The sequence below is a fragment of the Pogoniulus pusillus genome, chromosome 18 (assembly GCF_015220805.1).
Source record: "Pogoniulus pusillus isolate bPogPus1 chromosome 18, bPogPus1.pri, whole genome shotgun sequence".
NCBI classification, from domain to species: domain Eukaryota; kingdom Metazoa; phylum Chordata; class Aves; order Piciformes; family Lybiidae; genus Pogoniulus; species Pogoniulus pusillus.
In genome coordinates, this window is record NC_087281.1 from 13,230,330 (window position 1) to 13,254,590 (window position 24,261).

At 42.2% G+C, this 24,261-nt stretch overlaps 1 protein-coding gene and 1 long non-coding RNA gene across 8 annotated transcripts in view; one reads left to right on the forward strand and one right to left on the reverse strand.

Moving 5' to 3' along the window:
* The window catches only part of SMOC2 (SPARC related modular calcium binding 2), a 161,802-nt gene that overhangs the window by 41,317 nt on the left and 96,224 nt on the right, over positions 1–24,261 (forward strand). The window lies entirely within an intron of this gene.
* LOC135183444 (uncharacterized) lies at positions 2,951–5,233 on the reverse strand. The gene is made up of 2 exons (XR_010305561.1): positions 5,070–5,233; positions 2,951–4,211 (listed from the first exon to the last, which is right to left on the reverse strand). It is a non-coding gene; the product is annotated as an uncharacterized LOC135183444 (long non-coding RNA).

Consider the following 24,261-nt stretch of genomic DNA (forward strand, 5'->3'; position numbering starts at 1 on the left):
TGACATAATAATTAAGAAAAGCTCCTGGAGGTGGAAGTGCCAAGATGCCTGCCATTTATTCTGACCACGTTGTGTAGGCAGATCTATTTCATGTGCATTGATTCTCAATTCTAGAGAGATGCTGAAGTACTGGAACATGTCCAGAGAAGGGCAATGAAGCTGGTGACAGGCCTGGAACACAACCCTGTGAGGAGAGGCTGAGGGAGCTGGGGGTGTGCAGCCTGGAGAAGAGGAGGCTCTGGGCTGACCTCTTTGCTGTCTACAACTCCCTGAAGGGAAGTTGTAGCTGTGTGGGGAACCATCAACCGAACAAGGGGACACAGTCTCAAGTTGTGCCAGGGGAGGTCTAGACTGGATGTTAGGAGGAAATTCTTGCCAGAGAGAGTGATTGGCATTGGAATGGGCTGCCCAGGGAGGTGGTGGAGTCACCGTCCCTGATAGTGTTAAAGAAAAGCCTGGCTGAGGCACTTAGTGCCATGGTCTATTTGACTAGCTCGGGCTGGGTGCTAGGTTGGTCTGGATGATCTTGAAGGTTTCTTCCAACCTGGTTGATTCTGTGATTCTGTGTTTTCACAATGTGCTTGGTTTTCCAAGCTCAAACCTCCCCGTGACCCTTGGCTTTGATTGCCATACATAATGCAAGGCTCCTGCTATTAATTTGCTGCAATGCTGTTTTTCAGAGGTGTTTGTGCTGTGTATTAAAACTCCTTCTGCAGCCTCTGTCGTGGTAAGTGTATGATGTATGAATCTAGTTAATGCTGTTATTTCAGTTAATGTGGCCAGTACTCCCTCAGGTCCATTAACTTGAAGCTGTGAATGGTGCTATGAAATGAAGGGTTGGTCTTTCAGTGTACAGGTCACTTGCATTGTTGTTGCAGCACATTGATCGAGGCTTTAAGCTTTTTCTAGTCCAGAGATTTCACTGCTTACTGTTTTTCTCAGACAGCTGTTGACTATATGCTGCTTCTCAGATGGACTTTTTTCTTCATCACACTTTTCATGTCAAAGGTGAACACTACTGCACTATTGCTATTTCATTTTCCAAGCTGCATTCAGATCTGTGCCATGGGAATCTGTTTCACTGTTATGGTGTTGTTCAAACACACTGTAACTTTAATCGAACACTTGGCAGATTTAGGCTAAGGGATTGTGAATCCAGATGTTGTCCTTCTACTCATCATCTAATAAAATACGTTCCCAGTACTTTGTGGCTCCAGGGATGATTTATCAGTGGCACTCAGCATCATGATGGATGCTTCCCTTAATGTGTGGAAGGTGGCAAATCTGTCTGTTGAAGAAGTGCAATTCCAGTGTGCATATTAGGTAATTTTGGAATTTGTCTGGGGATCCCTTCCTCCTAAAACGCATGTTTTGGGGTTTGGGAGCTCGTTCTGAAGTGCTGATAATGGCCATATCTGGAACAGTGTGCCTACAACGCCTCTCAGAAGAAGTGGAGAGAAAAAAAAGAGCAAACGACTTCTGTATTACTAATTGATGTCTGAGGCTAAGAACAAGTTCACACACAAAGAAGTTACAGTTGTTCCATGCTTCCTGTTTTGTTTACCATCATCTCCATAAGGTCTAGAAGCCAGTGATTTGGTGAAAAGGATGGTTCCCTCACCTAGCATTTGTGAAAGGCTAGAAAATATAATAGCTTTAAGAGGGCTGAAAACCTATGGAGAAAAATGTAATAAATATTGAAAGCCAAGAGGATATATAGAATCATAGAATCAACCAAGTTGGAAGAGAGCTCCAAGATCATCCAGGCCAACCTAGCACCCAGCCCTCGCCAGTCAACTAGACCATGGCACTAAGTGCCTCATCCAGTCTTTTCTTGAACGCCTCCAGGGATGGTGACTCCACCACCTCCCTGGGCAGCCCATTCCAATGCCAATCACTCTCTCTGGCAAGAACTTCCTCCTAACATCCAGCCTAGACCTCCCCTGGCACAACTTGAGACTGTCCCCCCTTGTTCTGTTGCTGGTAGCCTGGCAGAAGAGACCAACCCCTACCTGGCTACAGCCTCTCCTCAGGTAGACAGCGATGAGGTCCTCTCAAGCCTCCTCTTCTGCAGGCTGCACACCCCCAGCTCCCTCAGCCTCTCCTCACAGAGCTGTGTTCCAGGCCCCTCAACAGCTTTGTCGCCCTTCTCTGGACATGTTCCAGCACCTCAACATCCCTTTCTTATCAACCTACACTTTTAGGTAGCATATAAAATGGAGTGATGATAGGGATTTAATAAGGGAAGGGAGGTGTGGGTAGTGCTTATTACCTAAATAATCAAGATAATAGTTGATGTGTTCTGCTTTGAACTAAGAGTTCAGGCTAGAAATGAAACCTAGCAGAAAGATCATACTTTGTAAAAGTGGTTCTTAAGGTGGAGGCTCTTCTCAAGGCGACTTTCAAATAGTTCTTTGCTTGGCAAGAAAGAAACAAGTGCCCTCCTCTACCCTCCAGAGGTGGAAGCAGCTTGGGTACTGCAAGTCTGAGTAGAAGTAGTCTCCTATACTTTGTCTTCTGTCTGTGGTCTGTTGTACAGCACTGGCAAACTAATTTAGGAACTCATCAGCTAAAGGTGGTGACAACAGGAAAGGAATTTGGAGGGTTGAAAAAGCATAATGCTTTTATCCAACAGAAGCCTTGAAAATACAGATTCACATTCTGTCTAGGAATGAAACTCTTCCTTCTCATGATGTCCTTTATCATGCCATGGTCTGCCTGAGCACACCACCAGTTTTTTAGTTTCTTCTTTGCTGCTGTTACACTTAAAGTTTTGCAGAGCTATTTGAGTGTGTGGCTGCAGCCTTAGCCCTTCTTGCTTTGTCCTACCTGAAGGAACAGCCCTTCCATGCTCTGAGGCTTCAGAGGTGGGCAGATTCCTGCAGAGAACAGTGGCAACCATCTTCAGGGCAAATATCTGTGTGTATGTGACTGAGGTTGTGAATTCCTGTGAAACTGCTGAAAGTGCCATTGTGAGGTGATCTGTGTAACTCTAAATGATGGCAGTGGTGCCCAGGATGCTGATCAGCTGTGGTTTTGCATCTAGTTCAACCTATTCAAGTGAGCTGTTGAAATCCTATTTGTGGGACTTGGAGCAGGTGTGAATTAGTTGAAAAGAAAATCTGAGAGAGGTCCTGTCAGGGAGTGCCAAACTAAGTGGCAATGCCAATCTGTCTTGATCCAGAGACAGTAGAAACTTGTGGCTCTCTGACATGAGTAACTGAGGATTTCTTCACCTCTTTGTCCACAGGAAATGGAAAACTTTAAATCTCACCTTTTTGATACAGATAATCTGAGGTCAGAGCTCTTCTGCCCGTGTAGTTTTCCCTCAGAGGTTAGTGGGATGGTGGAGGGGATTTGTTAAGCAGGTAATTGTATTGGTTAATTTGAGCAATCATCAGGAAAGTCTTACATGGTGGTGTTGTGAAAAAAAACACAGAGCTGGACTTTAGGATGGAATTGATGCCAGCTTGCATGACATAATGTAATCTTGGTGTTCAGAGCTTGTGGCTGCTTTCAGAAGAGGAATTTTCCTCCACTGGTGTTGTGTGGAATTCATTTCACAACTTCATGGTTGGAGGACTAAATGTCACTCCCCTTTCTTGGGATGGTGGGAAGGGGAGCATGTGAAGAATGTTGAAAAGATGTTCCCTAAACCACATAACAGAAACAATGAAAAAAGGAAGAGTCACAGCTCAAGCCATTGTATCCCCTGTGTGTGTTTTTGTGAGTTCACACAAAATTGGTGTGGGGACACTGCCAATATTGTTAGCTTAAGCTGCTGCTGTGTAAGTTACATAGTCCTTGTTGAGTACTGGGGTAAATACATCAGTGAACTTGAAGCACATCTGCCAAAAGGGAAATCTGGGGAATTCTGCTGAATGCCAGCCCTCCTACATCCTCCCTTAGGCCCTTCACCTTTTATATTACTGCTGTGAAAAAAGCTGAGGTATATGTATGTAAAATAATGTGATGAAAATGATTCCCTGTTTCAGCAGCAAATCTTGGTTCAAATGGAAGTGGTTGCACAGCTGCAACTTGGAAGAGATTGACCAGTGGTATTTACAAGTGGGGATCACATTGATGGCTTAGTGACATCAGCTATTTGTTCTGTCTTCTGTGAGATGCAGCTGGCTTTACTGATCACAGGCATCATTCCTCAGTGAGTCTCAATATGTCCATGATATTCAGCTAGTAGTCAAACCATTCATCTGTGAGGGTGGAGATAAAATAATTAAAACACCCTAGAAGAGCTTTATTGAATAGTCTTCCACTGTAAGAAAAAATGAATACCATTCTAAGATGACTGTGGATGAAACACAGAATCATAGAATCTGCCAGGTTGGAAGAGACCTCCAAGATCATCCAGTCCAACCTATCAATCCAGTTCAACCTATCCAACCAAGGTCATCCAGTCCAGCCCTATCCAGTCAACTAGACCATGGCACTAAGTGCCTCATTCAGCCTTTTCTTGAACACCTCCAGGGACAGTGACTCCACCATCTCCCTGGGCAGCCCATTCCAATGGCAAATAACTCTCTCTGTGAAGAACTTCCTCCTAACATCCAGCCTAGACCTCTCCTGGCACAACTTGAGACTGTGTCCCCTTGTTCTGTTGCTGTTTGCCTGGCAGAAGAGACCAATCCCCACCTGGCTACAACCTCCCTTCAGTTAGTTGTAGACAGCTAGTGATTTAATCTAGCTATTGATTTTTACTTCAGGGAGTCAAGTTTAAAACACAAGCTGCAAATCTCTCTAACTGTGTCTGGTAGGTAGCTACATTTCCACTGAAACAACTGCCTAAAGAAGCTTATCAGCTTCATAGAGGAAAATAACCCTCTGGACCTGAGCATTTTAAGTGCTTCTGATCAGAATTGTGTAATTTGGTAAAAACAAAAGCATGGGCTGCCTATGCCAATGTACTTTACAATGGCTTGAGATACAATCTAGAGTTAACAGAAAAACTGAAATTAATCAGCTATTTAAAAAAATATTTTCCAGTTGTATTAAATTCTTTCACTTAGACAAGTTATCTTGTCTAATGACAAACAGCCAAAAGGATCACTGACCTTTAGATACAGATGGGGTCAGAGTCTGACAGGCAGCTGCAGTGTATAAAACTCTTCTTCGTGCATGGTAACACAGATGGACTATTTCTCTTCACAGTTGCATTTCTGCAGTGCTGGAGAAACTGTTTTGTGCCCAGCAGCCATAGATGTAGCTGAGACTCCAGTTCTCTGATCCTGTGAGCCACAATAGAAGATAATAGAAACTTTTGTTGAGTTGGTTACTGTTAGTGTGTGAATTCATCACTGTAGTTTTATTCACAGAACGTTTAAGAGTCTCCTGTCTGTGCCAAAGTGAAGAGTCATGCAAGCTTGTTTGGAGTTTCACAGGATCACAGGATTAAGAGTTGGAGGAGACCCAAGGAGATCATCAACACCAACTCCCCTGCCACAGCAGGACAATACTAACACAGATCACAGAGGAACACATCCAGACAGGTCTTGAAAGGCTCCAGAGAAGGAGACTCCACAACCTCTCTGGGCAGCCTGTGCCAGTGCTCTGGGACTCTTACAGTAAAGAAGTTCCTCCTTGTCTTGAGGTGGAACCTTCTGTGCTGCAACTTACACCCAACTTCATGATGAAAGAAAATTTCCAACAGCCAGAGGTCAGAAAAAGCAATATCAAGTACTTCCAGAGGTCTGGGTTTTATCTGTGTGTATTCTCTTAAGATACAACTTGGCTAACAAAAGTCACACAGTCTTCATATAAATAGTTGATATTTTCCCCACTTAATTCAGTATTGCCTTGAAGTCAGTAGTCAACCCCTAATAGTTAATTTCAGCTATGAACCAATATAGGTGAATTTTCCTACTCCTGCCTAACAGGAAAAAAAGGAATAAGTTGCTTCTTATTTTCTAACTACCTGTTTGAAGAAAGATATTCACAATTCAGTTTACTGAATGAGCTGTCTGTGTTAAACAGTTAAACAATACCTTCCCTCTCTGCTCCTGATCATTGGACTGGATGATCCTGGTGGTCCTTACCAACCATAGCGATTCATAGTGATGAGATGTTGTGCTGAGGGATTTGATTTAGTCAAGGACTTGTCAGTGTGAAACCAATGATTTGGCTTGATGATCCTGAAGGTCTTTTCCAATCTGAGAAATTCTGTGTGATTTTGTGTAGTAAATGATCTGTTCCTTATTGAAGCTGAACAATACCTAAGTCATCAAAGTAGTCTATTTGTCATAGAATCAACCAGGTTGGAAGAGACCTCCAAGATCATCCAGTCCAACCTAGCACCTAACCCTATCCAGTCATCTAGATCATGGCACTAAATGCCTCATCCAGTCTTTTCTTGAACACCTCCAGGGACGGCAACTCCACCACCTTCCTGGGCAGCCCATTCCTTTGTATGCTTTTTTTATGCTTAATATAAAAATGATGGTGTGAGGAGAATGTATTGGACATTAACAATCAGTTATGAAATATGAATGTTAAGTTCTGTATGAATAGATTTTTTTATTATTAATATTCAAAATTCAGGGAAAACCCCTGAGGTTCTTTGGATTTTCAGTTGACAGGAAGTATTTGCACAGAATTAAACAGTTTAAACAGTCAGAACTTGAAAAATAGGAATGTGAAAACAGGAAAAATTCTAACTATGCTTATGGCATCTTGGTATTCATTCCAGCAGATGTACTCACAGTGCTTTTGGTCTCTGAGTAGGTCTCCTGTATTAAAAATGCTTTCAAACTTGCTATAATGATCCTGGGGTAAAATACAAAATACTCCAGGCAGAGGAAGGAGATGCTGCTGAGCTGCTAGTGAGAGCCACATACACCTGGTTGCCTTGATTCGTGGTTAACAAGCCACAAATGGTAGAAAGGCAGAATGGCTCAGTATAGAAAAGCTCAATGCAGAAAGGTGGTTTCTAAAATAATCTCCCTTTAAATACTTCATTTTGAAAATCAAACTGGCCAATAGGTACTAGCACCATTGTTCTGGCCAATGAATTTAAAGCTTTGTGCCTCATTTGACATGCAGGCATGTTGAGGGCAGCATAAAACACCTGACTTGTGGTGATAAGCCCCTAGCCCTCAAAGCTTTGCTCATCTGACTCAACTTTCTGGGGATTTCTCATAGCAGGAGGAGAAGAGCAAGAGCTAAACAAGCCTGGCAGTATTTATGCCCTACCAGGACAGAGAGGTAAAGCAACTTTTCTATGCACATCCTTGGAATTGTGACCTTGACTTGGATACTCTTTAACTGAGATAGTTCAGTACTCAAATCTTTCCAGGATCAGAGTATTTTGGTGAGGTACTCAAAAATCTGACTGTAGCAGGACATGTGATTTGTGTAAAAACAGATATTGCAGAAATGCTGACAATATTCTGATTTCACACATGGGCTAATTCTGAAGAGGTAGACAAATATGCAGATTTACATACAGGCTGATGCAGCAAAATCTTCTGATTAAGCAAAACCACCAAAACTGTTGAAAGCATTGCATTTGCTGCTGCAAGAACAAAGAAAAACAACTGCATGTGGCAGGTGTTCCATTGTGGATCACTCTGAGTCATTGAAGTTAATTTATGGATGTTTGGAAGCAAGTACAGCTTTTGTAGTTTTCTTCTTGTGAATGGTGGCATTGTTGATGTGGAGACTCAGGGAACCATATTTCTGTGCTCTGATGACAGTAAGAGGCATAGCATTACTTGGTTTGGATTAAAAGTTGCAGCTTTGTCACACAAGATCGTCCAGTTGGGACTGACAAAATGAGCTCATCCCCTTGTAAATGATATTTTCCTGGCTACTATGAGGCTAAGGATCTGAGCTGCTTCAAAGGTTGCTGTCCTATCCCCAGACATTTGTTCTTTTTGCTACCCCAGGGAAGCACATGGAAATAGTGTAGCTATGTGAGAGTATATGGACAGGGAAAAGATGAAATATTAATTAGTTGTGGAAAATGTTATGTTAAGGAAAAGGCTGGCATATATTGTAAGTGCTGTAAGTACTAATATCCAGCATAGAGCCTCAGTTTTGCAAGTGTGTTGTTCAGTGCTGTTTGCTGAAGAAGTGTCTCTGAAGCTATCTACAGCACTATGAAAACTGTTCAAATTATTAGATTGTCATAATTTGAAATGGCAGGAGAAATGAAAGCATACTTTGCATATTCCTGAACTGGCAGTTTGACTTGAGCATATACCACCTCTGAGAGAAAATATCTGTGATTGGAGTCACTAGATATTTAACTCAAAGTGAAAACACTTTCCCAAATCTGGGATTGCCTGCCTAGACTCTTTCCCTCAACCAACTGCATAGCTGACATGGTTTGGACAGTGATTCTCAAGAGCTGGTCCATTTTATTAGAGTTAATTGCTCCTTATACAACCAGTTTCAGTGTATACTTTTTAAAAATGCCCACTTTCGAAGTTAGGAAAATGTGAGGCTGAAAGGGAAATATGAAGTATGTACACATTCATAAATCACAGAATCAACCAGGTTGGAAGAGACCTCCAAGACCATCCAGGCCAACCTAGCACCCAGCTCTAGACAAGCAACTAGACCGTGGCACTAAGTGCCTCAGCCAGGCTCTTCCTGAACGCCTCCAGGGATGGCAACTCCACCACCTCCCTGGGCAGCCCATTCCAATGCCAATCACTCTCTCTGCCAACAACTTCCTCCTAACGTCCAGCCTAGACCTTCCCTGGCACAACTTGAGACTGTGTCCCCTTTTTCTGTTGCTGGTAGCCTGGCAGAAGAGACCAACCCCCACCTGGCTATAGCCTCCCTTCAGGTAGCTGTAGACAGCAATGAGGTCACTCCTGAGCCTCCTCTTCTCCAGCCTAAACACCCCCAACTCCCTCAGCCTCTCCTCACAGGGCTGTGTTCCAGGCCCCTCACCAGCTTCATTGCCCTTCTCTGTATGTGTTCCAGTATCTCAACATCTCTCTTGAATTGAGGAACCCAGAAATGGACACAGGACTCAAGGTGTGACCTGACCAGTGCTGAGGACAGGGGAAGAATAACCTCCCTTGTCCTGCTGGCCACACTGTTCCTGATCCAGGCCAGGATGCCATTGGCTCTCTTAGCCACCTGTTCTCGTTCATACTGATGAGTATGTTAATACATTTCATCAGCTACCCTCCTTTTAAAAAGTTGTTTCTTGTTTATGTTCTGAATTTTAACTTCGTCTTCAAGATCTTTGCCTTTGCTGGAGGTTAAAGAAGACCCCTTGAATGAGTAAGATATTTTGCTTATTCAGTACTTTCTGTAAAGTCTGCTTACATTTCAGAAGTTTTCAGAATTGCTAAGTTCTTTCTAATCTGTAAAGTGGTCAATTACTTGTACATTAAAAGAGTGCTAGTTTGAGGCTAATTGAAATGTTTTAGTGAGAAGAGTTAGATTATAGGCTGTGAAAAGGAAACAGTGGTGATGTCTGCTTCACTCATAGGCTTGCTGAGATGTATAAAAACAAGAAAGAAAACATAGATAAGTCAGTGTGTGTGTGTCTCTGTTGCAGTTGGTGCCCTGGGCTGCTTCTGTATAACTAATCCTTTTGTTTTCTAACCCACCTTGCTGATCCTCCAAGCTCACCTTGCACAAACTCTGTCATAAGGTCGAGGGATGGAAAGGAGGTGGAAGGATGGTTGGGAGCCCCTCCTGGGGACTCTGGTTTCTGGGAGGGCTGCTGTGTTTCTGTATCTATAGCTGTAGATATTGTAGATATCTGCTTGTATATTGTGCTAAGCTCTAGGTATAAAGCTTCATTCCTTAATTTCCATCCACTGACTCTAGACTCAGTGATTTCACAAGAATGGGGAGGCAGGTAACTCCCATACCATGTCATCCTCCTACTAATATTTGAGCAAAATACCATCTGAAGTTGGTGGATAGTTTTCATACAAATAAAGTTTGAACTTAGAAGCAGAAACTGGTTTTGAAACCAGAACAGCTTTTTCATGCTGTAAGGTGTTGGATTCTCTCATAGTTTACCCTACTGCTTAACTCCAGAGTTCTTTTAATTATCACATATTTGCTGATACAGCAATTTTATCTGAGTCAGGGAAAATGAGAATTATAATTTCGCTTGAACATCAAGTTGACACTTGCTTGTTTATGTGTTTCCATGTTTTGTCTTTTATTCTAGACTAGTACTCATTACTGTTTGTGTTCCACAACTTCATTTACCAGTTACCACAAAGCCTGCAAAATTCCAAGTAGGAGCTGATCTATTCAGTATGATATATTGTTTAAAATCACAGTGAGTTGTGAATTACTACGCTTTTTATAGACAAGGGTCTGAGGCAAAACTTAGGATCTAAACCACCCTGAACTTGAGGAGGCTTTGGAATTAGATCTAAACTCTGTGGTTAAGGTTTTTCTTTAATTACATGGTGTTACAAACATCTATTTCATGTATCTAAACTGTCCCAGCTGTGCAGAGTATTTCCTTGAACACACTGGACTTATTTTTTATGCAGATGTAAATCAGGAGTAACTTTCCTGAAGTCAGTGCAGCTGATGCCATTAGATGATTGAGGAAAGGTCTTTGCTTTCCTTATTATGTCCCTGCATTCTAGTAATATAGAAATTACACATATTCTTTATGTCAGCTTTGGGAAAAGAAACTGTCTGCAAGCCTTTATATGTGCATGGACATCATGTAGGTATATTAGCAAGCAGAAAATACAAAGGAGTTGGAATGGCAGCTTGCTACAATGGCCACTTGAGACCTTTCTTTTAAGATAGGTCATATTGTTGTTACTGTATCCTCCTTGCTGTATTTCCTCCACCTTGCTGGTTTCATCCAGACTCCGTGTATTGGAAATTAATAGTAGTTATGAAAAATGAATATGAATTTCTGTATGAAGATTATTTTTTTTTAGTAATATTGAAGAATTGGGAAAATTCCCTGAGATTATTTGGATTTTGGATCAGCAGGAAGTGATTGCACAGAATTAAGCAGTTTAAACAATCAGAACTTGGAAAACAGGAGTGTGAAAACAGTAACAATTCTAACTATGCTTATGGAGTCTTGGCATTCACTCCAGCAGGTGTACTCACGATGCTTTTGGTCCCTGAGTAAGTCTCCTGTATCAAAGATGCTCTCAAAGTCGTGATAATGATCCCAGGGTAAAATACAAAATATTCCAGGCAGAGGAAAGGAGTTGCTGCTAAGCCACTAGTGTTAGCTGCATACACGTGGCTGCCTTTGATGAGCTGCAAACTATGAGAGGCAGGAAGGCTCTGTGCTGAATACAGAGAGGTGGTTTCTAAATCAGCCCCCTTTACTTCAGTTTGAAAAATCAAACTGGCCAATAGGCACTAGCACCAATGTTCTGGGCAATAAATTCAAAGCTTTGTGCCTCCTTTGACCACGCAGGCACATTGAGAGCAGCACAAGCCACTTGACATGTGGTTCTAGGTCCCTAGCCCTCAAGGCTGTGCTGGGGTGAAACCCTTATTGTTTGCTCATCTAACTCCACTCCCAGACCCCACAATAGGCGGAGGAGAGCAAGGATTAAGCTGGCCTGACAGGATTTATGCCCTACCAGGACCCTCTGCTACCACCCACTTCAAAATTTCTCTAGCCAGATCCTCCCCCCTCTCAGGCCACTGGGTTTATACCTCTCACCTTTTAAGGCTTTGACTCAGCAGCAGTTAGCAACCGACCTTGCAGAAGAACATGAGGTAAATAGATTATTAGCTGCATTGACTGTTGTTTTCCACTCTGGCTTTCTATATTGAATTACATAAAGATTTCAACTGAATGTGAGCTGTAAAGAAACACAAGCTTTTCTTTAGGTTGGACAGAGCTTGCCAAGTCTTGTATTTTTGTGTCTGTCACTACTTCCCCCTTCATCTTTACTATTCTTGCATGTATGTCCAGTGCTGGATTAAACTGTGGCTGTTCTTGTGGCCATAACCAGGAATTCCTGGCAGCATTGCTGCAAAATCTTCTTGTTGAATGCTCCTGTGCCATTTTCCAGGCTTGTTGAATTTGGTGGGTTTTCAGATTCACACTGGATGGAAATAAACTACCATTCCTTTACTTGTGTAGCCAGTTGCAATTTTTCTGCTTTGTAAAAGGAGGAGATTTACCTCTGAAAGTGGTCTGACTTTGGCCATATTATGCCAGCAGAGAGAATCAGCCTTATAGATTTTTATTTTCCTAAGTCTCTGCACAGCTGCATTCCCCTAGAGAATTTCTCACTGGGGTCGTTAATTCTTACCTCTTCTAGACAAAGGTGAATCAAGGATAGAATCATAGAATCAACCAGGTTGGAAGACCTTCGAGATCATCCAGTCCAACCTATCACCCAGCCCTAGCCAATCAACTAGAGCATGGTACTGAGTACGTCAGTCTGTTCTTGAACACCTCCAGGGATAGGCAACTCCACCACCTCCCTGGGCAACCCATTCCAATGGAAAATCACCCTCTCTGGGAAGAACTTCCTCCTGACATCCAGCTTAGACCTCCCTCGGTACAACTTGAGACTGTGTCCCCTTGTTCTGTTGCTGTTTGCCTGGCAGAAGAGACCAACCCTCATCTGGCTACAGCCTCCCTTCAGGTAGTTGTAGACAGCAATGAGGCCATCCCTGAGCCTCCTCTTCTGCAGGCTGCACATCCCCAGCTCCCTCAGCCTCTCCTCACAGGGCTGTGCTCCAGGCCTCTCACCAGCTTTGTAAGATCTATGCAGTTGCCGGTTCAGTAATACTGAGTATGAAAATATAATCCACTAAGGAAGCAAGAGAGAAAACAGTGAGGCTCATCTATACTTTATTAGCTAGAAGAAACTGGCACTTCAGAAAGCTCTGGGCAAAAAGATCTACAAGCTCTTCTTCAGGAAGGTATTTGATCTTAGGAACATGCAAATCCTGACATCTATTTTTAAGTTACCATTCAAGTTGTTTTGAACTTGGAGTGAGGCAAAGATGAGCAATTATACATCATCTCCCCTTGAGAATAACAGTATTTCAAAGCTTGCAGGCAGTGTAAATACTTTAAAGAACAGCAGGAAGCTTCTTTTTGTGTACATAAATTACACGACTAGTTAGAGAGTTCTGAAAACAGAAGTAGAATTCTGTAGCAGATTTCAGTTGTTCTTTCATCTGTTAAAGCACCTTAAAGAAATAGAGAAAAAGCAAGTTTGTTTTGAGTATTTTTTATGATATCCAGAATACATCATATATGATTCATCAGAAGTGGATCATATTCAAACTGTGTGTTCTCTCATATCAACGACTTAGGCAATACAAGTCAGGTCTTAAAATGTTTAAATTAGCAGTGTTCATTGCTGAGAATCCTACTTCCCCCAGAGTTACCACTCTCTCTACTGGAATTTTATATATGCTTAACAGTAGATAGTTTCTTGAATTTGCTTCCTTTCTAATTGGCAGCACCAGCTCACCTGCTTCTTTATTTCAAGTCTAGGATTCAGCTTTGTGCTAACTTGAGCCTAGCTAGAATGCTTTGGTGAGGAGAACTAGATTACAGGCTATGAAAAGGAAACATTGATGATGTCTACTTCACTCATAGGCTTGCAGAGATGTGTAAGAACAAGAACATAGATAAAAGAGTTGCTCTGTGGGCTGCACCTCTCTAACTTAACCTGCCATCTGTGTGACCAATCCATCTGTTTCCTGACTCTCCTGGCCAACACTCCAAGCTACCTTGAATTCAAGGCAAGATCTTGGGTAAGGTAGAGGTGTGAAAGGGAGGTTGAAAGCTCCTCCTGAGGACTCAGGTTTCTGGGAGGGCTGTTCTGTTTCTGTATTACCTTTTAACTTGTCTATTTCTGTCTATGGCTGTATATATTGTAAATATCTGCTTGTATATCGTGCTAAGCTGTAAATATAAAGCTTCATTCTTAATTTCCAGAGCTGCTGAGTCTAGCCTGGATGATTTTCCAAAGTGTAGGGAGGCTGATAACACCCAAACATCACAAGCTTACAAGCTCATATTTGTCCATACTACTTCTGCAGGGATTGTTAGATACAGCCTTAAAAGTCACTGGATCAATTTATTCATAGCATTTCTTCCCAATTTACACAGTTCCCTGTCACTTCCAAAGTTTAAATTTTAATATATTCTGGGTGTGACTTTACTGTGAAAGAAGAACAAGACCTTAATTGTATCCTTGCTTGTGTCAGCCGTGCTGAAAGAGCTTGGAGTGTCTCTTGACTGACAAGATTTTTATGCTTAGAAATAGTAAGGGGAGAGACTATTTAGTGATGGAAAGAAATTCGTTTTGAAGCTGCATATGCAATACAGGTACCATATGAAAACTCTCTGTATTTGTTTGCTGTTTCACAAGTGTTCTGTGGACATGAAAAAGTGCTATTATGTTTCATTTCCATCTGCACAAGGCTGTTATGCTTTTGAGCTAGGGAGAAAGGAATTACATGATAAATGGACCTTACTGTGCCTCTTTGTATTTGCCTTTTCTCAAAGGCTGTGACTGGAACATTGTTGCAAGAAGCAAACTTTGCATGGACTTATTTAAGCAGCAAGAGTGAGCTGTTCTTTATCATGTTAATTTCTGTTGACTTATGTCACTTCACCTCCCAAAACCAGTGATGGTTGGTTAAGATTATGTCCAAACCAATCATAAGTTACCAATGAATCAGTAACAGAATATTTTGGGCTGCTATACAAAAAACATCTCTTGCTCCACGTTTAGTTAGCTTGGATCCTCTTGTAGTTCCAGAATACTTTTCAGAAACAAAATGTTCTGAACTTCAAGCAGAGTCCAGCTTTCTTAATAAAACTTTTAATGAAAAGAGGGCAAAGAATTTTTCCCATTTACAGCTTCATTTCTCTTAGAGCATCTCACAGGCATAAATCTTGCATACTCTATGTCCAAGACTTTTTCCATGGTCATTTGTTTTGATTATGTGATAGATGTTGTGATATTATTGGCATTGGAATGGGCTGCCCAGGGAGGTGGTGGAGTTACTGTCCCTGGATGTGTTCAAAAAAAGCCTGGCTGAGGCACTTAGTGCCATGGTCTAGTTGATTGGCTAGGGCTGGGTGCTAGGTTGGACTGGATGTTCTTGGAGGTCTCTTCCAACCTGTTTGATTCTATTATTCTATAATTAAAAGCATGGCTTGCAGCAGATAAATCATGATATCAGCTCCTCATTGGGCTAATCATCTCAGCTTTTCCAGCTGGGAGACGATTGAAGTACTTGGGTATGGAAGCCATGCTAAGAAACATACTCTCCTTGGTTGGAATATTTTCTGGTTTTCTCAGATGAACTTGTAATTTTAATGAAAGACTTCTGCTGAGAAGCACTATGACATAGGTTTTAAACATGGTAAGAGATAGTGTTTAGAAAAACCTTGAAAAACATACAGCTGCCTTAAACGTAGCAGTTTGCAATAGAAACATTATAGTATCCTACTGTGACAGTTTGGGTGTTACCTGCCCATGCCACTCTTCTGAAATCGCAGAGACTAGACTCAGCCAAGCTGGGAGTTAAAGAATGAAGCTTTATATTTACAGCTTAGCATAAGATACAAGCAGATATTTACAATATCTACAGCTATAGACAGAAATGTACAAGTTTAAAAGTGATGCAGAAACACAACAGCTCTCTCAGAAACCAGAGTCCCCAGGAGGGGCTCCCAACCACCCTTCCACCTTCTTTCCACCCCTCTCCACAATTTGCCTTATGTCCAAGATGAGTTTGGAGGATTGACCAGGGGAGTTAGAAAGCAGAAGGATTAGTTACACAGAAGCAGCCCAGGGCACCCACTGCAACAGAGACACACTGACACTATCTAATCTATGTTTTGTGTTCTTGTTCATATCCATCTCAGCAAGCCTATGGGTGAAGCAGACATCACCATTGTCTCCTTTTCACAGCCTATAATCTAACTCTTCTCACTAAAATATCCTAGTTAGCCTCAGACTAGCACACCTACCTATTTTGTGTTTTGATGGACATGTTAACAATGCTGTCAGTTTTTTTGAATGTCTGACAACAATTTCAAAGAATGTAAGCACTGAGCTGTTCCTACAGCTAAAAATGCATAACTAAATGAACACTGTGCTAAGCTGACACAGGAAATCCAAGTAATCCATGCTCAACAGTGAATAAGCAAAACTAAAATCATTGGCTATTTTCAGCTCTCATGCCTTTGATACTTATTTAGTGTTTTGCTCTTATATTGCATTTTTCATTTATGGATTGTGAAATATATTACAAAGGTAAGTAGTAGTAGTATGATTTTTTTTTTGAATGAGGACTGAAGAAGCACCAGGAGATAAAATGGCTTGTCTGTCATAGAAACATAGAATCAGCTGGGTTGGAAGAGACCTCCAAGATCATCCAGTCCAACCTAGCACCCAGCCCTAGACAATCAACTAGACCATGGCACTAAGTGCCTCAGCCAGGTTTTTGTCTTTCCTTGAATACCTCCAGGGATGGCGACTCCACCACCTCCCTGGGCAGCCCATTCCAATGCCAATCACTCTCTCTGGCAACAACTTCCTTCTGACATCCAGCCTAGACCTCCCCTGGCACAACTTGAGACTGTGTCCCCTTGTTCTATTGCTGGTTGCCTGGCAGGAGAGACCAACCCCCACCTGGCTACAGCCTCCCTTCAGGTAAACAGCAATGAGGTCCCCCCTGAGCCTCGTCTTCTGCAGGCTGCACACCCCCAGCTCTCTCAACCTCCCCTCACAGGGCTGTGTTCCAGGCCTCTCACCAGCTTCATGAAATCTATACAGTTGTCAGTTCAGTAATACTGAGTATGAAAATATAATCCACTGAGGAAGTAAGAGAGAAAACAGTGAGGCTCATCTATACTGTCAGCTAGAAGAAGAAGAATCTGGCCCTTCAGAAAGCTCTGGGTGAGAAGAGGATTAGATCTGCCAGCTCTTTTTTTGAACACCTCCATGGATGGCATAAATTAATCAATTCACTCTAGTTCTAAAGGACAAAGTCCTGATTCCAAATGCAGCCTTGATATTTATAGGTAGACCTGAGTCTTTTAAGGAAGAAACACTGGAGGCATATACTTCTTACAAACAAAATATATTATTGCTTTCCTTTATTCTTCTAAGCTCAAAAGTGGAGGAAAACTATGTGAGACCTTGAATTTGAGACAATGTTTTTCAAAACTGGAGAGAATGAATGGCATGCAGAGCCAAAACAACTCAGCCCATACTTTTCTTTTGGAACACCATCTTAGATCCCATTAAAAGTGACCTTCAGCAATTTTTATGTTTTTGAATGGAAGCAATGAAGGTTATAATGCAGTTTACAGGACATCCTTGCATGGATTTGACAAAAAATCCACATGCCAGTTTTGAGGGATTCATACAGTTTCTATTGCTGTGTCCTTAGTTTGTTAGTGAGCTGAGTCTCTTTCAGCCATGACTAAATCTCTTTTATAGGAAGGAAGGTTTGGAAGGGTAATGCATGTGGTCGAAAAAAGAAATGAGTTTCTGGAGCTTTGAATTTAAGTCTCAGCATTGCCACAGACTTCCTCAGTGACTCTGGACAAGCCACCACATCTCTCTGACTAAATTCACTGGTTGTAAACTGATTCCAGTGTAATTTCTCTTTTTTAGAGGCGAGTTGTGAGAATGTATATTTAGATATCAACTGCAGCTGCAGAGGACTTAGATTTTTAACTTTCTAAAACATGTGAGCCTAAAACAATTATTTGAAGATGTGTCAATTTTCTGTGTATTGCCTCAGCAGTGGGAAAATGCCACAAAGTAATTGGAGTCATTTGTATCAGCAATCTGTGGTGCTTTGGCACCTCTTTCTGTCAGACAGCTTCACAGCGGAACATACTTCCCTACCTAGGAGCCTGAGTCCAAGCCATTGATGGCAAAACCTATGGCAAATGTGTCAGAATGAGCTAATGATGCTGCTCTGAAGAAGTTATATCTAGAACTCTGGTGTGGCTCATAGGAGTGATGGACCTCAGAGAAGATTAATAAACTAGGAAGGCCTGGCCCCCAGTGAGAGGTGGCTAGAGTTAGCAGCCTAGTGGGTGACATCCAAAAGGTCAAGTAACAGACTGTACAATGACAGAGGAATGACTTAGTCTGGTTATCCAAGATAATCTGCCACATCCAATGATGGATGTAGCTCCCCAGGCCTGCATCTTAACTACAAGAGACCCTCTCCAACAGTAAACATGAGCACAGTGAATTCACATAAAAGGTTTGCTCTTCTTCTGAAGACTGAGATTTATTTGCCAAGGAGCCTGAAAAATCTTATTCATCTAGTTCAAGTCATTTTCATGACTAAGTGTGTTTAGAATGACATTTGTCATAGTTACCTAGATGACTTTTGAATGTAATCAAGCACTGTTCCTGGAGAGCATCAGTAACTTGTGGTGGGCATCTTATTACTGTGCTTAGCTGCTGAGTGAACCTCTTCCTACAGGGAAGGAGGTAACTGAGCAGTTACCCTTAGGATGTTCACCTAATACTACTTTTCCTCAGGCAGCAGCCCAAGGGGAGGCAAGCATGCCTCAGCATCCACTTCCAGATGCAGACAAAATTTTAGTTTTCGTGTTCAAGGATTTTTCTTTTGCAGAAATCCTCATGATAATTAGAAATAGATGACTTCTTAATGACTTTTGTTTCCTTGAAAAACAATGGCTTAAATTAAAGGAAAAATGGTTTTACCCAACATACAAAAAAGCATACAAGAGTGCCATGGAACTCCAAAGTTGGGAGGAAGTTAAGATGCCAGGGATTTCAGATAACCACAACCAGGTTCTGGTATCCCTATGGAAAGTGTTTTTCCTTATTAGGCTGACTTGTTAAATGCTTATATATTCCAAACATGTACTATTTAACTGTTTGCTTTTAGCACCATTTCTCTTTTTAAAGACAACAGTATTTAAACCTAGAAACGTGTTGTTTTATGATCAACAGTTTAATGAGAGCAAAATCTGCCTCCCAGACTCAGCTGCCTGCCTTCCTTCCAATATACTTTGTTCTGAAGAAGCTGATGGCAGTGATAAATGTAAGAGAGTTGGAGCTCTGCAGTTATTGTCAGCAAGTTAGCTTTATGGCTTGGGGATTAGACCTTTGATGCCTTATCAAATTTCTGCCCTGCGTGAATCAGTTGCTTACTTGATTTAAATTCTAAAAAGAAATGTTCTGCTGTGATATTTTCTCATACTGTGTCTTCGTCATTTGAGATGCCCTCCGTGGGCTGTAGTTCCCCAGGAAGAGAAGGCAACCAGCCATATGGAGAGTGGCCAGTTGTCAGCTGATCATGATAGGCATTAAATAGAGCTGCATAGAAATGCAGATGTAGAAAATCCCTTTTTACCTGAGCCTTTCTGTCCCCCCCCCACAAAGACAGATTGTTCCCTACAAGTCTGTAACACATCAGCTGAGAGGAGGCTGTATCCAGGGTGGGGGTTGATCTCTTCTGCCAAGTAACCATCAATAGAACAAGGAGGCATAGTCTCAATTTGTGCTGGGGGAGGTCTAGGCTGGATGTTAGGAGGAAGTTGTTGCCAGAGAGAGTGATTGGCATTGGAATGGGCTGCCCAGGAAGGTGATGGACTTGCCATCCCTGGAGGTGTTCAAGAAAAGACTGGATGAGGCACTTAGTGCCATGGTCGAATTGACTGGCTAGGGCTGGATGATAGGCTGGACTGAATGATCTTGGGGGACTCTTCCAACCTAGTTGATTCTGTATTTCTAAGTACTGTTTTGCTTCAGCTTTTGAGGGAGTCCCCTTATTCCTTCAATAAATTATTTCCTTTTTCATTGAGGTAAGAGCTTCGGTTCTGGTTCAATACAGTCTGCTCTAACAATGTGCTAGTTTGAGTCTACCTGACATATTTTAGTGAGAAGAGTTAGATTATAGGATGTGAAAAGGAAACAATGGTGATGTGTACTTTACTTGTAAGCTTGCTGAGATGTATTAAAACAAGAACACTAACATAGATAACAGAGTTACTCTTACGCTTTGGCTGCCTCCCTTCTATCTTTAAACTTCTAATCCCTCTGCTTCCTAACCTCCCTGGCCGATCCTCCAAACTCACCTTGAATATAAGTCACAATCTGGGATAAGGTAGAGGGGTGGAAAGGAGGTGGAAGGGTGGTTGGGAGCCCCTCCTGGGGACTCTGGTTTCTGGGAGGGCTGTTGTGTTTCTGTATTACCTTTTAACTTGTCTATTTCTGTCTATAGCTGTAGATATTGTAAATATCTGCTTGTATGATGTGCTAAGCTGTAAGTATAGCTCCAATCTTTAGTTTCCATCCACTGAGTGTAGTCTAGGTGATTTTTCTTAAGTGTGGGTGGGTGGGTAACACCTAAACCATCACAAACAAGCAAGCCTCTTCCCCTCTAAGTCCTATCCCTGAAGACCAGAAGGGAAAGTAGCCCACAAAGCCCTGAGTTGAGATAAATACCGAGTTTAATGGAGAAGATACAATGTACAATTGCCTGAGGCTGTTTCTCAGAAAAGCACAGCATAAGCAGCAGCAGAAGCCAGCCATAGAATGACTCCCCCACCCCACAAGCCTGCAGCCAGCCCAGAGGAAAACTCCAAAACCCCAAAACTGGAAATCAGAAGTAGCAACTAGAAACAGGAAACTTCTCATGTTACAATCCAAACTGCAAACCCCATGATACTGTCCTGCAGCCAGCGCTTTCATGTTAAATCTGGCGTGCCATCAGCATGGTATTTAATACTCATCAGCAGATTTAACTGGCCTAACCCGTGACAGCTTTTTATCAGGTTGTGTTTTTATATCCCCTTGATGTAATTACTGCTGGATTGGTATGGAGAGCTGATGGCTGCTTGAGCATGTGGCAGGAAAAGACAGAGATGAGCTGGAAAGGAGATCAGCCTTTCATGGTTCCAGGGAACAGTGTCAATGGCAATACCTGCCCTTAAACATGACTGTTTTGAGACCATCCAGAAGCTCTTCTTCAGAGTTTTGAGTGTCCCATGTGCTGTACAAGAGGGTGAGAAGGTACTGCCCTTCATGGCAGAGGTTCAACTTAATGCTTCTTACTTTGTATAAGTCGCTATTACAGCTATTGTTTTGATCTACTGCAGATGCTTTAAGGGCATGTGGTGATATCCTTTCATTCTAAAATATACCACTCAAATATAGAAATGTTGACCTGTTTTAGATTTTATTTACACTTTTATATAGCCTTTCACAATTTTAGAAGCCAAGATACCTTTTGTGTGAGCAGCCTTTGAACAAGATTAAAAAGTAAAGCATGCCTATTTTCCCAGATCCTAGTTGTGGTTAGTAAAATCACCAACCAGGCAGATTAGCTCTGTGTGTGTGAGGAAACTGACTAACAAGACAGTTGTGCTAGCCCACTTGTATTCTGTCCTGTTCAGTATATTTACTGATGATCTGAACCAGAGGATTGAGTCCAGCATCAGTAAGTTTGCAGATGACACCAAGCTAGGAGCAGCTGTGGAGCTGTTGGAGGGTAGGAGAGCCCTGCAGACAGACCTAGACAGGCTGAATGGGTGTGCAGAGGCCAATGGGATGAGATTGAACAAGGCCAAGTGCAGGGACCTACACTTTGGCCACAACAACCCCAAACAGCTTTACAGGCTGGGGACATGAGCCAGGCAGAAAGGAACCTAGGGCTGCTGGTAGATAGTAACTGAATATGAGCCATCAGTGTGCCCAGGTGGCCAGGAGAACCAGTGGCATCCTGGCCTGTATCAGGAACAGTGTGGCCAGCAGGACAAAGGAGAATTTTCTTCCGCTGTACTCAGCACTGGTCAGGCCACATCTTGAGTCCTGTGTCCAGTTCTGGGCTCCTCAATTCAAGAGAGATGTTGAGGTACTGGAATATGTCCAGAGAAGGGCAATGAAGCTGGTGAGGGGCCTGGAACACAGCCCTGTGAGGAGAGGCTGAGGGAGCTGGGGGTGTGCAACCTGGAGAAGAGGAGGCTCAGGGGTGACCTCATTGCTATCAATAACTACCTGAAGGGAGGCTGTAGCCTGGTGATTGTTGGTCTCTACTGCCAGGTAACCAGGAACAGAACAAGGGGACACAGTCTCAAGTTGTGCTGGGGGGAGGTCTAGATTGGATGTCAGAAGTAAGTTCTTCCCAGAGAGAGTGATTGGCATTGGAATGGGCTGCCCAGGGAGGTGCTGGAGTAGCCATCCCTGGAGGTGTTGAAGAAAAGATTGGATGAGGCACTTAGTGCCATGGTCTAGTTCATAGAATCAACCAGGTTGGAAAAGACCTCCGAGATCATCCAGTCCAACCTCTCTAACCAAAATCATCCAGTCCAGCCTTATCCAATCAACTGGACCATGGCACTAAGTTGATTGTCTAGGGCTGGGTGCTAGGCTGGACTGGATGTTCTTGGAGGTCTCTTCCAACATGTCTGATTCTATGATTCTGTTCTATCAAAGTTGGGTCAGTACTCGTGAAAAGCTTAAGTAAACTAAAGAATCATTCAATACATAGACAATGCATCCCACTGTTACTTTGTTTATTTTCTCTCTGTGTGACTTCTGCCAACTGAGAAGAAACACTATAAATGACAGCAACCCGCCAAAGAAAAGATTATGAATAACAATACCACAAGAATGAAGGGCATAAAGTTAGTAGTAACTGGAGAAAAATGCAGAGCACTGGGTGTATGACAAATGTAGAATCAGAGTGCATGCAGAATACAATGCCTTCAGATTAGATAATTCATCAATTTGACTTTCCCTCTAAATTTATTATAGGTTGTTTTGTCGCTAGTATCCCAAAGTTCTTTTATCTATAGGTGCTTTCTGACTCTGGTGAATCCCTATACTTTGCTGGTAAGACTAGCAAAAAGTAGAAACCAGTAGAAGTAATGCCACTGGCCAAAGGGACAGAAAAGCTATACATTTGCTGAACTAATTAAAACCCTGAGATCTTTCTGATTAGCTGTTTGACATACATACAAAGGATACCATCTTCCAGATTAAGTGTTGTCATTTGCCTTCACCAGATTTGGAACAGTGCAGCTTTCAGGTCTATGCTTGACTGTCATGCTTTCATTTGCAGTGAGTGCTTTGTGTTTCCAAATACTACATTGTAGGAGCATTCAAATGAATCAGAGAAAGTCCTTCTGAAATTGTAGCTCATCAGATCAGATGATGGGTGCTACTCGATAGGAGCCCAAACCTACTCCTATTGAAGTCTGTTTATTTACCTTAGTAGGGATGGAACAAGGTTCTAGAATGAAGCTATTCAAGTAGTAGCCCTTCAAGAGCTATGATTGCTCTGCCTTGAAGTTTCTTTTCAAGACAAAGCCAAATGAAGAGGAAAAAAAGAGGTTTGTACCCCTTGTTCTTGTGGTGTTTCCTGGTACACTGTACTCAGAATGCTTAAACAAAGCAGAATACTTTCCCTATACCTCCAAAGACTGAAGGAATTAAGTTCATTTTTGATCAAAACTATACTAAATAGAATAAAAATCTGCTCAACTGGAACTTTTGAACCTCTTACAGTCTTTTCTCCTTGCCTTCTAACCCTTCTTTAAATTAGTGTTAGTTCTGCCTCCCAAGCCCCCAGAATAAATCACCCAGAGTAGTTTGGAAGTACTGAACACTATTGCACTGCCAAATCACCTGAAATCTTCAGCTGGTGAGCTGTTGGGAGGAACTTTTTTTTGTGGTATGGTGAGTGTGATAGTTTCAGCCTAGCTGGGATATTTTAGTGAGAGGAATTAGATTATAGGCTGTGAAAAGGAAACAATGGTGATGTCTGCTGCACTCATAGGCTTGGTGAGATATATATCAAACAAGAACACAAACATATATAACAGAGCTGCTCTCTGGCTTTGGCTGCCTCCCTTCTCTCACTAACTTGCTGTCTCACTAATCTGTCTGCTTCCTAACCCCTCTGACTAGCTCTCCAAACTCACCTTGAATGTAAGGCAAAGCCTGGGATAAGGTAGAGGGATGGAAAGGAGGTGGAAGGGTAGTTGGGAGCCCCTCCTGGGGACTCCGTTTTCTGGGAGGGCTGTTGTGTTTCTGTATTACTTTTTTTAACTTGTCTATAACTGTAGATTTTGTAAATATCTGCTTGTATATTGTGCTAACCTGTAGATATAAAGCTTCATTCTTTCATTTCCAGCTTGGCTGAGTCTAGTCTGGGTGATTTTCACAAGTGTGGGGGGAGACTGGCAACACCCAAACCATCACTGTAAGGATGAAACTTGAGACAGCAGATGTAGTAAATTGTTGTCTACCCTTTCTTCAAAGGAGGAAAGAGCTTGTGGGATAA